Source organism: Macaca mulatta, chromosome 9 (assembly GCF_049350105.2).
Source record: "Macaca mulatta isolate MMU2019108-1 chromosome 9, T2T-MMU8v2.0, whole genome shotgun sequence".
Lineage (NCBI taxonomy): Eukaryota > Metazoa > Chordata > Mammalia > Primates > Cercopithecidae > Macaca > Macaca mulatta.
In genome coordinates this window covers 141,503,559-141,518,436 of record NC_133414.1, presented here as the reverse complement: position 1 = coordinate 141,518,436, position 14,878 = coordinate 141,503,559, and the positions used below count along the sequence as shown (strand labels likewise).

Sequence of the window (14,878 nt, the reverse complement as noted above, 5' to 3'; positions counted from 1 at the left end):
CCAGCTGGGATTTGGCCAATGCTCATACCTTCGTATTTGTGACTTGCAGGATCCAACATGTTAGCATGAGTGATAAGGGTTGTTCAGAGGAGAACTTCAGCAGGATTTGCTTTGGGATGAGCCCCGGTGACAATACAGGCTGCATCATTGATCCTCTGAGGTTCCTCACCCTGGACCGTGCCTTGGATGAGACATGTTTTAAATGGCTGCTTGTGGAAAATAAACTAGGCCCTGAGTACACAGTATAATGGTCAAATCAGGGCACTTTTTCCCCACTGAGCCTGGACACAGCCTCGGAATCCTTCTTAATACTGTGTTCCAAGCAGCTATTCACATTTCAACTAATGTGGAAGGAGAGATGAAACATGTTTGGCCTTGGCTCTGGTTTTTTCTATCAGCCTTCTGTAAGACTTTGGGAAACTCATCTGACTTCTCTAATCCTCAGTTTCATACTCTGTAAAGGAGTCTTATGATCATGTACCGTGCATGTATACAAACTATCCTTCCATATTAGGCCATGTGTGCATAGGGAAAATAAACCACCAGCACCACACCATACTACTGAGAAATGATGCTATACACCGGGCCGCTTACAGCCTGTTACTACCAGGACCCAGTTAGAACCAGGATCCCAATAGAACCGAAGGAAAAACAATGCCGAAATGGAATCAGAGTGCCGACCAGTATTCTAACAAGTGTGCTGTTAAGTAGTTTTGCAGTTAACACAGGACTCATACGTTTATCTGAATAATATTTTCAGACGAATACCTAAACTCTTAAGAAAAAGAGACTGGCCCGTCTTAGTATCTCTCATTCCCCACCCTAGGAAAGAAAGGCCAATGTGGTCATCCAAAGGCCCTTTAGGAGGGCCCTGTGGGAATGGGGAGGTGGTCCACGAGAGAAAGTGCTGGCTTCCTGGGGAGACGTGTGGACCTGGCCCTGGCTCCACTGACAGGACTCAGTCCCGTTGCTGGTGTGGTAGGAAGGACTATATGAAGGGCCACAGCTACTTCAGTGGTAAGGACTGTGTCAGGGCTCCAAGATCAGGAGCCGAATGTGGGTCTCAGCGCAGAGGGGCAAGAGGGAAAAGGCCACCACCTGACCAATGACTGGCCTGCAAAAGACCAGGATTCAAGGATGTGACCGCTTACGCTGTCCGATGAGCAGAACTCAAACCCACACTCCCTACACTTGCTGGTGCAAGCTCCTCCCTTCATCATGGTAATTTCAAAAACCGTTTTCATCAAGAGCTCCCCCACGCCTCTCCCCCTTGTCCCATTACAATCTCATCATCGCCTGCGTATTCATCCTACTGTTAAAGGAACACAGGATGGCTCCAAAGCGAGGAGGTCACCGGGTCCACTGAAGAGTAAGGAACACAGGACAGGGAGGCTCAGATGTGGTGCCAGCCGTACCCCTCACTGAGCAACCCCTGACTTCTCTGTTGATAGGATGACAGCGCAGGACTAGTTGGGTGAGATTCCTTTGAGGTCTCCCATCTTCGGATTAACAAATCACAACCCCTTTTTCTCCAGACACAGATTCCTATGAAGAACGTTTTACAAAAGAGGTGGGAAAACCGCAAAAGGGTATGCTCAACTCCATTCTGACTTCTTCAAGGAGCTCCCTGGATTTCCTTTAAGATCAGCCAGCTTTCTTGTGGGCACTGGGAACAATGTTAATTTGCATAGTTTCTTTAAACATCCAAATAGATACCTTTTGGGTTAAGCAAATGAACATGACATGCGATTGCTTCTAATGATTTGCAACCCAAGAAATTTGTTTAATAAGCCTGTCTTCCCAAGCTACTTTTGTGACATTAGAGACCATTTACAACAAAGCTGTCTTCAGTAGTCAACCTTAATCCTTACTACCCTACCTTTGGGAAATGAAAGGATTTTATAACGATCACATAAAACCTTATGTGGTTTGAAAGCCCCAAACTCCGGACAAATGTGTGATGGTCGTGTAACAAAAGAAACATATTACAGAGCTCCCCACTTTAAGTGTTTTACATATGGTTTGCTTTTAGGATAGCATCTCTGGTGGAGGGCTTTGCTGATTAACACAATTGATTTTCTTAGCCCCAGTGTTCCTGTAAACGTTGGAGCCAAGAGCTGGAGTCAGTGCCTTGGACCTGGGAGAGGCCAGGAGGCCAGGGAGCCTCAAGCACTCTGGAGGAAGAAGCCTGAAATGAAAAGGTGGAGGCCATCAGTAGCGGGGTTGGGTGCCAGGTGCTTCTGATTACACTCCTGTGTGACACTAGTTGTCAGCATGGCAGAAGCATTGTGGTGTAACTGCAGTAGGGAGTGTAATCCATGAGTAGGCAGGAGGAAGGGCGGGAAGGAGGGACTTCAGGCTTTGCCTCACACAGAGGGTAAGGGAATGGTGCAGGGTGGAGAAAGGGGATGGGGGTGCAACTAAAACAGGAGGGGCTCCTTGGCTCTTGCATTCCTCCAGAGAGGCAGAACATCCTCCTGCCAGGAGCCCCTGGGAGCTCCTGTTGAGATCTGGAAGCCTTCAGGCCCTTTTGTGTCAAGAAGGGCAGGAAGGATAATTCCTAAGGAAATGAACCAGAGGCAGCCCAAAGACTCCTATTCGAAAGACTTTTCCTGAAACTTCCTTTGCCAGTTTGTGGGTGCAGGGCCTGGAGATGGATTTACGCAGGCCCTTGTGGGGCTTGTAGTGGAATGGTGCACAGATAAGGAAACAGTTTGCTCTCTGGAGCAGTGCTCTACCCAGGAGATGTGCGGGGGCAGTGGGAGTGCAAAGGAGGCCCCTCCCTGCGCTGACTCTCCCTGCAGCAAGCCCTTTTCCTTTTTTTTCTCTCTTTTTCTTTTTTTGAACTGGAGTCTCTCTCTGTCACCCAGGCTGTAGTGCAATGGTGCCATCTTGGCTCACTAACCTCTGCCGCCCGGGTTCAAGCGATTTTCCTGCCTCAGCCTCCCAAGTAGGTGGGATTACAGGCACACACCACCATGCCCAGCTAATTTGTCTGTATTTTTAGTAGAGACGGGGTTTCACCATATCGGCCAGGCTGATCTTGAATGCCTGACCTCAGGTGATCCACCCGACTCGACCTGCCAAAGTTCTGGAATTACAGGCGTGAGCCAACGTGCCCGGCCCATCAAGCCCTTCTCAAGTGCCCCAGTGTGCAGTGTAGCCCCTCACAGAGAAAACAAGCTCAGCCAGGATATCTGCTGGGGTTGGAGGAATGATGCAAGGAAAGATTTGCAAGAGAAAATGCGTGGCACTGGATGTCTAGCGGGAGAAGCACCACTTAGGTGAAGAACCACGGCTATTTGTGGAATTTGGCTCCAGTTGTCCAGTAATTGGTGGACAAAGATCATTGCAAACCCTATATAGCTCTTCCCTCCAAACTGTTGCAACTTTAGACAATTGACTATCCAAGGAATGTATATAATGAATGTAAAGAAAAAAGTCCACTCATCAGGTATATGTATTTGGATACGTTGGCTTGGAGAACTACTCACACAAATGGAAGCGCTCTGGAGGTTGTTTTCCCAGCCTGGGAGGGGCTATTTGAGTGTCGGCGACTCAGGACTGGGATTTTGTTTGATGTTGGGCCTTTTTAAACCGGCTCCTACACTCATTACAAAGTGTTTTTGATCCATTTTCGGGAAGGGCTTTGTTTGTAACACATGGTTGGCAGTTTGGGCAGAATCTTTTAAGTGGTGTGAAGAGCTGGGGAGTGTGCACCTGGGTCGCTAGGAGGAAGTGGGTCTCCCCCCTCCCCTGCCCCACTGGGACGAACCAGAAGCGCCCATGCTTTTGTGACTTGGAAATTAAAGCAACAGACGTGGGGATTGTGATGCTGAGATTGTGATTTGCTGTCATTTGCTTCTGACTGGGAAACCACACATGAAATTAAGGCAGGAAAAACAGCCACACTAAGGGTTCTGTCTCAGTACCAAGACACAAATTTAGAAAGGAAAAGTGGCTGTATTTCCTTCCAGGGTAACTGCTTCAATTCAGCCTAGTGCACTGAACCACTGGTTTAAAGTAACAGGAGACAAATGTGGGAGAGTGATCACCACCTGAGTGGCAGAATTGGTGCTGGGGCTGGTGCCGGGGCCGTCTGTCCCATTGTCTCTTGGCCTGAGATAACCCCACTCAATCTGGGAGTGGGGAATGACAGACACGGAGGTCTTCAGAATGATCCCTCCATCTGTCTGATCAGCAGCCCCTGGAAACGAGAGACCCTCCCTTCTTTGTCCAGGAACCCACTGGACAGGAATAGGACAGCATCTTCATTCCTGGCAGGGGTAGGGGAAAGTTGTGAAGCCGAGGGTGCTCATTTCTCGGTGAGGGCATGTCGGGTGGCCTTTGCTGGTACTCCTCATGGTGCAGGTGAAGGAGGCCCACACCAAAGCCGCCACCCCCACAGGAACCTTTATTAGAAAGTGAACTACAGCCCAGAGAAGGAAAGGCAGGAGGAGTCCAGGGCACAGAAGCTGGGCTCAGCTCTCATTCTCTGGGCCCTCCCCAGGCCTTCCTCTTCTCATCTTCCCCAACTCCAGGCAGGCTTTACCCACCCAGGAGCCAGGCTTACATCCTTTCAGCTCTGTGCCCCCAGAGTTGAAATACACAATGGTATTGGTGTATCAAACCACATCAAAGCTGTCTCCCAGCTTCCCCCAAAAAGAATCTTAGGGAAGGACTCCAATTGGTCTACCATGGATGATTAGGACAAGCTCTGGACCAATCATGGTGGGTAGGGGAATGAGGTGCTTTCCCAGCCACGGTCACATGCACCCACATGGCCTGGAGAACAGGTCTGATACAGGAATGAAGGGAAAGGGGTGAGAAGGGCAGGATCACCATGAGGTAGTAAGCCACCAAGTCTGTATCCTCCCTGTTCACGGGGATGGTGCACCTGCTGTGTGCCAGCCCCTGAGCCCTGTGTGCTGAGCACTGCATACTCACATGCTGTCTCACCTTAAGTCTTTGCAACTCTTCATCTACCAGCTGTGTATGGTTTGGGTTGGGGAGGCCCTGGTGAGGAGGGGGCTGGGGGTACTCTGCTTCCTGCAGCTCCATCTTCTGCAAAGCAGTAGAGGGAGTTTCTGGCCACTAAATAAGTGCCTGGTGGATCTGACTCTGTGCATTGGAGCTTTCCAGGGAGACTGTTGACAAGGGGACGCATTTCATGAGGCTGGACAGTGAGACAACTTGGTGCCAACCTAGGGCACTCTCCTAGCCTTGTCCCTGCCCCAAGGCCAAGCTAAAGCATTGGCAAGTCTGTGCCTTGGTTCTTTGTCTTAGGAATTAATCTTAATTAGCACATTTATTGGAGATTCATTAAGATACTAAAGAACTAGAAAGATAGGACTTGTAGAAATTAATGATAATACAGTCATGTGCCACATAATGATGTTTTGGTCAACAATGAACTGCCTGCACCATGGTGGTACCGATAAGATTACGATGGAACTGAAAAATTCTTATCACGTAGTGAAGTTGTAGCTATCATAATGTCGTAGTGCAACATATTACCTTGTGTAGGCTTGGGTATGGTTAGATACACAAATACTATGCGATACAATAGCCTGTTGTGTTCAGTACATGAAGGTGTGCCGCCTAAGAGCGATAGGCTACTCCATCTAGGTTTGCGTAAGTCTGCTGTGATGTTTACAAGATGACGAAATTGCCCAACGCTCAGGATGCATCCCCATGGGAAAAAAATGTGTAACCATATTTGAAAATGACAATGACTTTTTAAGTGACAGACTCTGGGCTAGGTGCTTTGTACCCATCCTCTTTCTGCATCCTCACAGCAACCCTATCAGGTAAGTACTGTCATGATCACAGCTTTAGAAAGGAGGAAACAGAGTGGTTGAGTAACCTGGTAAGATCACACAGCAGTAGGTGTTAGAGTCATTTATGATTTATTGCTTCTTTGATGAGTAGCAGCCGTAGGAGAATGAGAGCTGACATTTACTGGGCCTCACAGGGGACGCTGATGGCTTTTACCTGCAAGCTCTGCTGTCTCTTCGTGCACAGCAAATCTCCCGTCGGCCATAGTGGTGGACTGTTCAGAGTTCCTGCCCGAGTGGGTGTACAGTTATTGCAGGGAGCTGCGTTTTCCTGCTGGGGCACAAAGCAGGGACCATGTGGCTCTGGGGCTGCCGGTGGCCATCTTTTCAGGGAGGGAAGTTGCATGGAGATAGAAACAGAGCCCAAACCACATTGTCGAGCCCCTGGATATGACCAGATCTGATCATAAGTGTAAAGCCACCCCTGGGCTTCTCATTTCTCTGTGACAACAAATTCTCTTGTTTGAATAAACAGCAGTGAGCTGGGTTTCTGTTATTTGTGACCAAGAGTCTGGAACAACACAAGGGTCTCCTGTGTGTAGACACTCAGTGCTGTGTATTTTTACATGTGTCATCCTTCTAAAACTCACAGCTCTGACCAGGCATGGTGGCTCACGCTTGTAATCCCAGCACTTTGGGAAGCCAGGGCAGGCAGATCACCTGAGGTCAGGAGTTTGAGACCAGCCTGACCCACATAGTGAGACTCCATCTCTATAAAAATACAAGGGCCGGGCGCGGTGGCTCAAGCCTGTAATCCCAGCACTTTGGGAGGCCGAGACGGGCGGATCACGAGGTCGGGAGATCGAGACCATCCTGGCTAACACGGTGAAACCCCCGTATCTACTAAAAAAATACAAAAAACTAGCCGGTCGAGGTGGCGGGCGCCTGTAGTCCCAGCTACTCGGGAGGCTGAGGCAGGAGAATGGCGGGAACCCGGGAGGCGGAGCTTGCAGTGAGCTGAGATCCGGCCACTGCACTCCAGCCTGGGCGACAGAGCGAGACTCCGTCTCAAAAAAAAAAAAAAAAAAAAATTAGCCGGATATAATGATGTGTGCCTCTAGTCCCAGCTACTTGGGAGGCGGAGACAGGAGAATTGCTTGAACTTGGGAGGTGGAGGTTGCAGTGAGCCAAGATCACACGACTGCACTCCAGCCTGGGTAATGGAGCAAGACTCCACCTCAAAGCAAAACAAAAACAACAACAAAAAAACTCACAGCTTTGTGAGATGAGTATCATTATACCCATTTTCTAAGAGGAAAGTAAGGATTACAGATGTCAAGTTACTTGTCTAAGGCTACTCAGCTATGAAATGGACAAAACCAAACCTTACAAAAAATTAGTGATCTCCTAGCATCAATATTCCTAAGAATATTCCCGATTCCTAAGAACACAGGATTAGGGAGGGGAAGGGAAGAAGGAAAGATATGGGGGGGAGAGAGAGAGAGAGAGAGAGAGAGAGAGAGAGAGAGAGAGAGGGAGGAGGGAGGAGGGAGGAGGGAGGAGGGAGGAGGGAGGAGGGAGGAGGGAAGGGAGGAAGGACAAAGAGAGGGAGACAGAGAAAAGACTGTTAGCGTTTTTCAATTGAGGAATTTGAAATCTTTGGGTGGCAAGTTATGATGGTATATTTCTAGGGCTTAGGAATTTTATCCTGCTATTTGTTCTTCAAATAAAAGAATCAGAGTTGCTGACTTAGTTTAAACCAACTCCAAAGACTGCAGAGTTGACTGCTGATTAAAAACTTGTCTTTCTTTGTCTGAGAAGGAAATAGTAGATACAGTTTCCCTGAATGTGTCACATTTGCAAATTTGATTTTCGTTTGCAGCATTTGAAAATGCCAATGACTGGAAAAATATAACTTGATTATTAACAAGCTAGACATAGTAACTGAGGATTCTCCTTGGCATCTACCCATGCTTGTGTGATAAAAATAAATTGGAAGAAGTCTAAATATGCATTTAAAGGTGATTTTAGGATCAGCAATCTAACAGTTTTTCTGGTCACCCCATGCTAGTAAGTCCACGGGCTAATTCCAAAGTACAGTGGGTTCTTAGATGAATAAAATCTCTAGATTCTAGTAATGCAAAAGGTCAGTTTTGATTCAATGTGCTTTGCCATTTGTGAACTGAGCCTGAATCTTTAAAAAAGTAAACACATTCCAGCCATTTTATTTCTACTCTCTTTTAGAGACGTGCAATCATTTTTAATGGTTAAACCTGTATTCAATTGCATTTTTCAAATCCTCATTGTTTCATTTCCTTTCAGTTCTGCTATCTAAAAAATTTTTTCCACCTCATTTTTCCTGATCATTTGTTCTTCATACATATTCCACAGCCACAGCCCCCTGGTTGCTGAGCACTAGGGAGAGTTGATAAGAGGAATGAGGTGGTGTTCGGGAAGGAAGGAGTCAGCCCCTCCTAACCCTGCTAGCCACAGAAAGACTTTCAGATTTCTATCGACTTAGGAATGGAGTCTATTGGAATGTGGTTCAAACCTGCATCTTGCATCAGTGGAAATGGGCGTTGTGATTGCTGTACTGAAACCTGTGCTCAAATGCACTGGGAGTTTTACACTGTGTTTCGAACTTCCAAATAGATAATGTCAGAACATTTCTGAAATGGGATACTAACACCAAGATATACGACACCAATCAACAAGTATCAGGCAAAGCAGCGCGTAGAACTCGGGGCGGAAGAGACTCCCAGAGAATTTCCATTTCCATTCCCTGTGTCAACAGCGTGGTAACTCACCTCCTAGATTGCTTTATGGTTTCAGGAGAAATTCTCAGTAGGCTCCCTGTGCTGTACTCAGCTCCGCGTTCAAAGCCCAGGAATTAGATATGTCGTAGTTTATGAAACTGTTTATGAAAGGATCTTTTTTGAATTGTTCAAAAATCCAAGAGGAGTCAAACTTTGACAGTTTAAGACAACGGCAAGAGGGTCATAGTGATCTCCCCAGTGCAGCCTTAGCACTGAGGCTCTCTGGTTGAAAATGCAATTTCTTTTCTGTGAATTTCTTCCAGCCCGTAAAGCTCCGTTTGAAACTTCTGCCTTTTTGAAAGGATTTCTTTACTATGAAGCAGCTGACAAAGGTCATATGATGAATATGTTTCGGGGATGATAACATTTTGATTAGATATGCAAGAATCTTCTATCCTTCCCTAGGATGTCGTATTCTAACGTTTTCCATTATTTTAAAAAATCATGTAAGTTGATACTAGTCTGCAATAAGAACTTGAATTTTGTGGCTTATTTTCTTTGCTGTAATGTGCCAGCACCGTGGGCATCGTTGCAGGGAATAAATGACTCTTCCCCAATAAACCAAATGCCCAAAGAAGCCCCTGGAGGAGGCAGGGATGTCCATAAAAGTTGAAATGGATTTCATAATATGGCGTTCAATTTAGTATAATAAGTAGAATTCAAAAATAGCCTAATCTGCCAAATGAAAATACCTTTGCTCATCACGGAGGGAGGGACCTGGTACAGGAACCAAATGTACATGACTTAAGACATGCCAAAATATTTTTTATTAAATTATTCATTTTCTTCCATTTAAGTCATTAGTTACCTGGAAAATTGAAGATCTTTCTCTCTCTCTCCCTCTTTAAGCTTGAAAAATTAGCCCCTTAAAGACAACTACCAGAAAGCATTTATCAAAAGGCCTATCCTGGTTCTGAAGCTTATTGAGAAAAGGTCTGTGTTTGCACCTTTGTCGTTCTCCTGCAAAGATTCTCAGTAACAGAAACTATTTTGAAAATGATGCCGGTAAGCGGACATCATTAATTGTTCTCTAATTCTGGGATTGCTGTGGAAAATGAAGCACCAAGACTCAGCCTTAGAAGGCAAAGTGGGAACCTGTTTAGAAGTTTGATAGATGACATCATGATGTTCAGAAGAAAAAACGGGCACTTAGAGACAGAAGCACCCGGAGAGTGATGGGAGCGGGCTCTGGTTCCTGTGCCACTGGGTTTGATGAAAAATCAGCACAAAGACAAGAGAGCAGGGAAAATGAAGAAAGATGAGGGGACCCTCAAACCACAAAGGTGTTAAACACGCGCTTTCCACAAATGCAGTGCTTCTAAATCATGTCCCCAGAAATCAAAATGATCCAATAATCGCTGCAAAGTATGTATTTACCAAGACAAAACTTCTAAATCTCATTTTGGAAACTGAAGGTTTGGGAGTTTATTTAAAATTCTTTTTAAATTTTTTTTCCCTAAACCCTTAATAACAGAGAAATGAAAACAATGGACACATCATCTGACGCAGTTTAATGATGACACTTTCACAAAATGTTCGTGCATCCACGTTTTACTCCGTTCTTAAGCAATGTGATCCATAAGCCGTAAGTAAAATGATTTGAATGTCCACCTCAATAGGTATTTTGATAATAAGATCTTTAAAAATGTTTTAATTAGCAACCAAATGCCAATTTTTCCAGGCGTGTTTCCCACTCCCTCTCCACCCAGGGTCAATAGCAGCATCCAGTGTTTTCAGGCTGTCCCTGAACTCTTTGTTCAGTGATTGGAACTGATGAATTGTAGCTTCCTTTGAGCCAGACTCTGCCAACAGACCTCAACTTGCATTTGTTATGGAGCCAAAAATAACCTTTAAATGATTAAATTCCTCAGTTTGTTTTGGTGGCACGACGCGAGAAGACTCATTGCACCCCAGGAGGAACTCCAAAGATGAACCTGGAGTCATCCTAGCTCCGTCATGTCCTAGCTCTGTGGCCTTAGCACGTTTCTTAGCTATACAGAGCCTCAGTTTTATTGTCTGTGAAATGGAGATGATAATACCTGACTTACCAGGAAGGCTTGCAATTGACTGTGATAATGTCAATGGAAATGCCTACCACAGTAACCCCTAACCACAGCAGGAGTTCAAATCGTTAGCTTCCTTTGGAAAGGATTACATAGCACTAGGTGTAGAATCTTATAACCCTCATGTAGTGCTTTAGAGTTGTTCAAATGCTTTAATATCAATCATTGATTTCTCTCATAATAACTTCAAAAGCCAGTGCTCACCTCTCTCCTGACCTCCAGACCTGGTATGTAGTGGCCTATTTTGCATCTCATGGAAACCGCCCTTCCCCTGGAGAGCCAGGTCTTTGTGAAATGTCACCAGCATCGTGGCTGCTCTATGCAACTCCTATCATTGGCCCCCAATGCAAGTCTTTTTTTTTTTTTTTCCAGACATTACACTGGTGTGCAATTATTTCTGCAGCTAGAAGGTGCTGAATAAACATCTGTCAGACAAATGAAAACATGAAAGAAGGAACCCATGAAACAATGCAAAGATAAATCTAAAATGGAACTGAGAATTAAACTCCATGGGCTGGGATGGCTGGGGAAGGCATCCTGGAAGAATCAGGACTCAACATGGAGCAGAGGGGGAACTAGGGTGGGACTCAGGAAGGAGTGGAGGAGTGGAAAATCAGACTAAGTTGAAAGTGGAGATGCTAGAGGGGCACCTGCAGGGATCGGGAAGTCAAGAAAGTGTTTGAACTCGATGCAGTGGTTAATAGTGAGCCAGCGCAGGTTCTTGAGCCTAAGAAGGATGTGGGAGATCACTCCAGGTTTTCTAGCTGTGAAAGATGGATAGGACTGGCTCTACAAAACACAGGAAACATGGCAATGGCCACCTCACTCCAACTAGCTAGGAAAACCTTCCGAGGAAAGGCTTCAGAGAATGGCTATTGTTTATTTTTATTTTTATTTATTTTGTTTTTTTTTGAGACGGAGTCTCGCTCTGTCACCCAGGCTGGAGTACAGTGGCCGGATCTCAGCTCACTGCAAGCTCTGTCTCCCAGGTTTATGCCATTCTCCTGCCTCAGCCTCCCGAGTAGCTGGGACTACAGGCGCCCGCCACCTCGCCCGGCTAGTTTTTTTGTATTTTGTAGTAGAGACGGGGTTTCACCATGTTAGCCAGGATGGTCTCGATCTCCTGACCTCGTGATCCGCCCGTCTCGGCCTCCCAAAGTGCTGGGATTACAGGCTTGAGCCACTGCGCCCGGCCGAGAATGGCTATTGTTTATCAAATGCATTTTCCTTCCCCAAATGTATGGGCCAAAAAATTGTACATTATAGCTATGGTAATACAGTAATTATTGACCTTTGCTAATTAATTTTTATTTATTTTTTTTTTAAATCAGGACTCCATTTGAAAATGGCAGTTCCACCAGGCAGCAGGAGGATTTTCCCTGGAGCTGGTCCTCCCGTCACTGCGCCACTTCTAACGCCCGTGCAGATTAAAAGCTGCCATGTATGGGCAGATGTGGATCCTATATTTTGATTTCATCTAATTCTTCTTAAACTGGGCTGGCTTATTTAATAGGAGGACGTTGTGGCTCTTGCTGAAGGCAGAATTAGCAACCATTCCATTACCTTTTAAGACATCTGTGGACAATCTTTCCCAACCATAAAATCATTTCCATTCTCCAACCATCAAGTTTTCAAATGGATTTCGTAAATGTGCAAAAACTCCAAGCAAATCTATTTTTTAGAAATGTCAGGCTGCAAATAAGGACAATCAGAAAGGGAGAAGCGAACACCATCTGTCAATGCCCCACCGGCCTTCACAGCAGCCCAGTTCTTATGATTAACCTAGCATACTCCCCATAAAGTCTAAATCATTCTCACCTTCCCAGGAGTTTGTAAGCCAGACAATTGTGAAGGGGAATGACTCATAATATGACTGCAAAATTTCACAGTTGAAAGTCAAATAGCAATGATTTTGCTTTGCCAGCCTGACACCACCTTGACCATGTGGATGTGAGTCCCTGGGCAGTGAACATGCTCTGTGAAGCGTTGGAGTCATGTTGGTGCAAGCAGCTCCTTGGTTTAAAAGGTGCTAGGACATGGTCACAGAGGGCATCGGGCACTTTTTTCTCCATCAAAATTCCATACATTATGATAACTGGGGAATTAATGCCAACCACAACGACAACATAAAACCTCCACCAGTTATGCTGTGTATGAGTCTGAGTTCTCCAGAAAAATAATATATATCCTATTGGTTCTCTTATATCTATATATCCTGTAATTGTGTGTGTGTGTGTGTGTGTGTGTGTGTGGTGTGTACAGTCATGCATTGCTTACTAACGGATACATTCTGAGGAATGGGTTGTTAGGTGATTTCATCCTTGTGCAAACATCATAGTGCATTTACACTCACCTAGTGTAGCCTACTCCACACCAAGCCTGTGTGGTACAGCCTATTGCTCCCAGCCTGCAGACCTGTACAGCATGGGACTGTACTGAATACAGTAGGCGGCTGTAACACAGTGATAAGTATTTGTGTATCTAAACGTAGAAAAGGTACAGTAGAAATACAGCATGAAAGATAAAAAATAAGACACCTGTATAGGGAGTTTAACCATGAATGAAGCTTGCAAGACAGGAAGTTGCTCTGAGTGAGTCAGTGAGTGAGTGGTGAGTGAATGTGAAGGCCTAGGACGGGACTGCACACTACTGTAGGCCTGTAGACATTGTACACTCAGGCTACACTACATTGATTTCAAAAATAAAGTGCTTATGCTGTGACATTGTGACAAGCTATAACATCACTCAGCAATAGGAACATTTCAGCTTCATTATGCTCTTATGGAATCACTGTTGTATGTGAGGTGCCTCATTACCTGAAATGTCATGGCACATGACTGTACGTATATATAATAATATGTATATAATGAGATTTATGTCTTCTTATAAGGAATAGGCTCCTGCAATTACAGAGGCTGAGAAGTCCCAAGGTCCGCAGGTGGCAAGCTAGAGACCCAGGAGAGCTGATAGTGTAAGTTCCAGTCTGAGTTTATGGGTGTGAGATCCAGGAGAGCTGGTGATGTGGTTCTAGTCCAAGTCCAAATCTGAAAGCAGGAGAAGACCAACGGCCCAGCTCAAGGACAGCCAGGCAGAGAGAACTCAGTCTTTTTTATTTTCCATTCAGGCCCTCAGTGGATCGAAAGGGGCTGACCCACATTGGGGAGGGCAATCTTCTTGACTCAGTGTATAAATTTGAGTATTTCTCATCCAGAAACACCCTTGCAGACACACCCAGAATAATGTTTAACCAAATATCTGGGCAACCTGTGGCCCAGTCAAGTTGACATGTAATATATACCACAACATGCTGGTACTTAAAAGCATTGAGGATCATTTCACAAATGTGTTAACCATTTTAACCCACTCCTCCCCTGTGTTTAACTCAGACCATGCAACCTGAGACCCCGTGTTAAAATTCAGCTCTTGGACTATGTCTTAAAGATGTCCCCGTGGGTCTAGAGATGCCACACATAGATTCATTGACAATCTCTGAAGAGAACTAAGGCAGGCATTCATTTTCCTCACATCTATATAGTCTTAAATAAGAGCTGCCATTCAGATACTGAAATGTGTGGTGCATTAACCTCCTGAGAAACACTCACTCTACTTATTATTTCTGAGCAAGACCCCACATCTACTAACTAGCACTCTTGTTCTCTTCTCCCATGTCCTTCTGCTCTTCCTTCTACAGGGCAAGCCCCAACCATGGGCATGATAGTGTCAAAAGCAGACTTGAGAAGAGCAAAACGAAGACACTTCCTTATTCATGGACCACCTCATTCATTCATTCATGCACCATTCATTTTGAAAAGAAATAATCTGCCATTTGGGTGGCAGGGAGGAGGTGACAAAACTGAACATATTAGGAACGCACAAGAGAGTGAAGTTTAGAATTCTTTGCACACAAGTATTGAAATGATGAGTGAGTGGGTTAAAGGAAGAGTGACTTATTGACTGAGGTGGACAGAGTGAGTGCAGTGGACAGTGACTGAGATCCAAAGTCCAAAGTCGGAGGACATTCAAGGAATGACAATGACCAGGAGTAACATCCGCTTGGTGCAACATGCCATGAGACTTTCTGAGCTGGACAGGGAGCTGCAGGCCTGCAGGGAGGAGCGTGACTTTGGCCAGAGTCACACTGATGCTGGTTCCTCCTTCTCTGTCCTTGTCAATTGTCCCTGACCTTGTCCCCGACTCTTCAACTCTTTCAACCCTTTTTAAA

At 45.4% G+C, this 14,878-nt stretch overlaps 1 long non-coding RNA gene across 1 annotated transcript in view; it reads left to right on the top strand.

Annotated features, from left to right (window-relative positions):
* LOC114670071 (uncharacterized) overlaps window positions 1–14,878 on the top strand; it is a 33,343-nt gene that overhangs the window by 1,743 nt on the left and 16,722 nt on the right. Inside the window, exon 2 of the long non-coding RNA XR_013397867.1 lies at window positions 13,547–13,627. This is a non-coding gene — a long non-coding RNA (uncharacterized LOC114670071). The remainder of the gene's footprint in view (window positions 1–13,546; window positions 13,628–14,878) is intronic.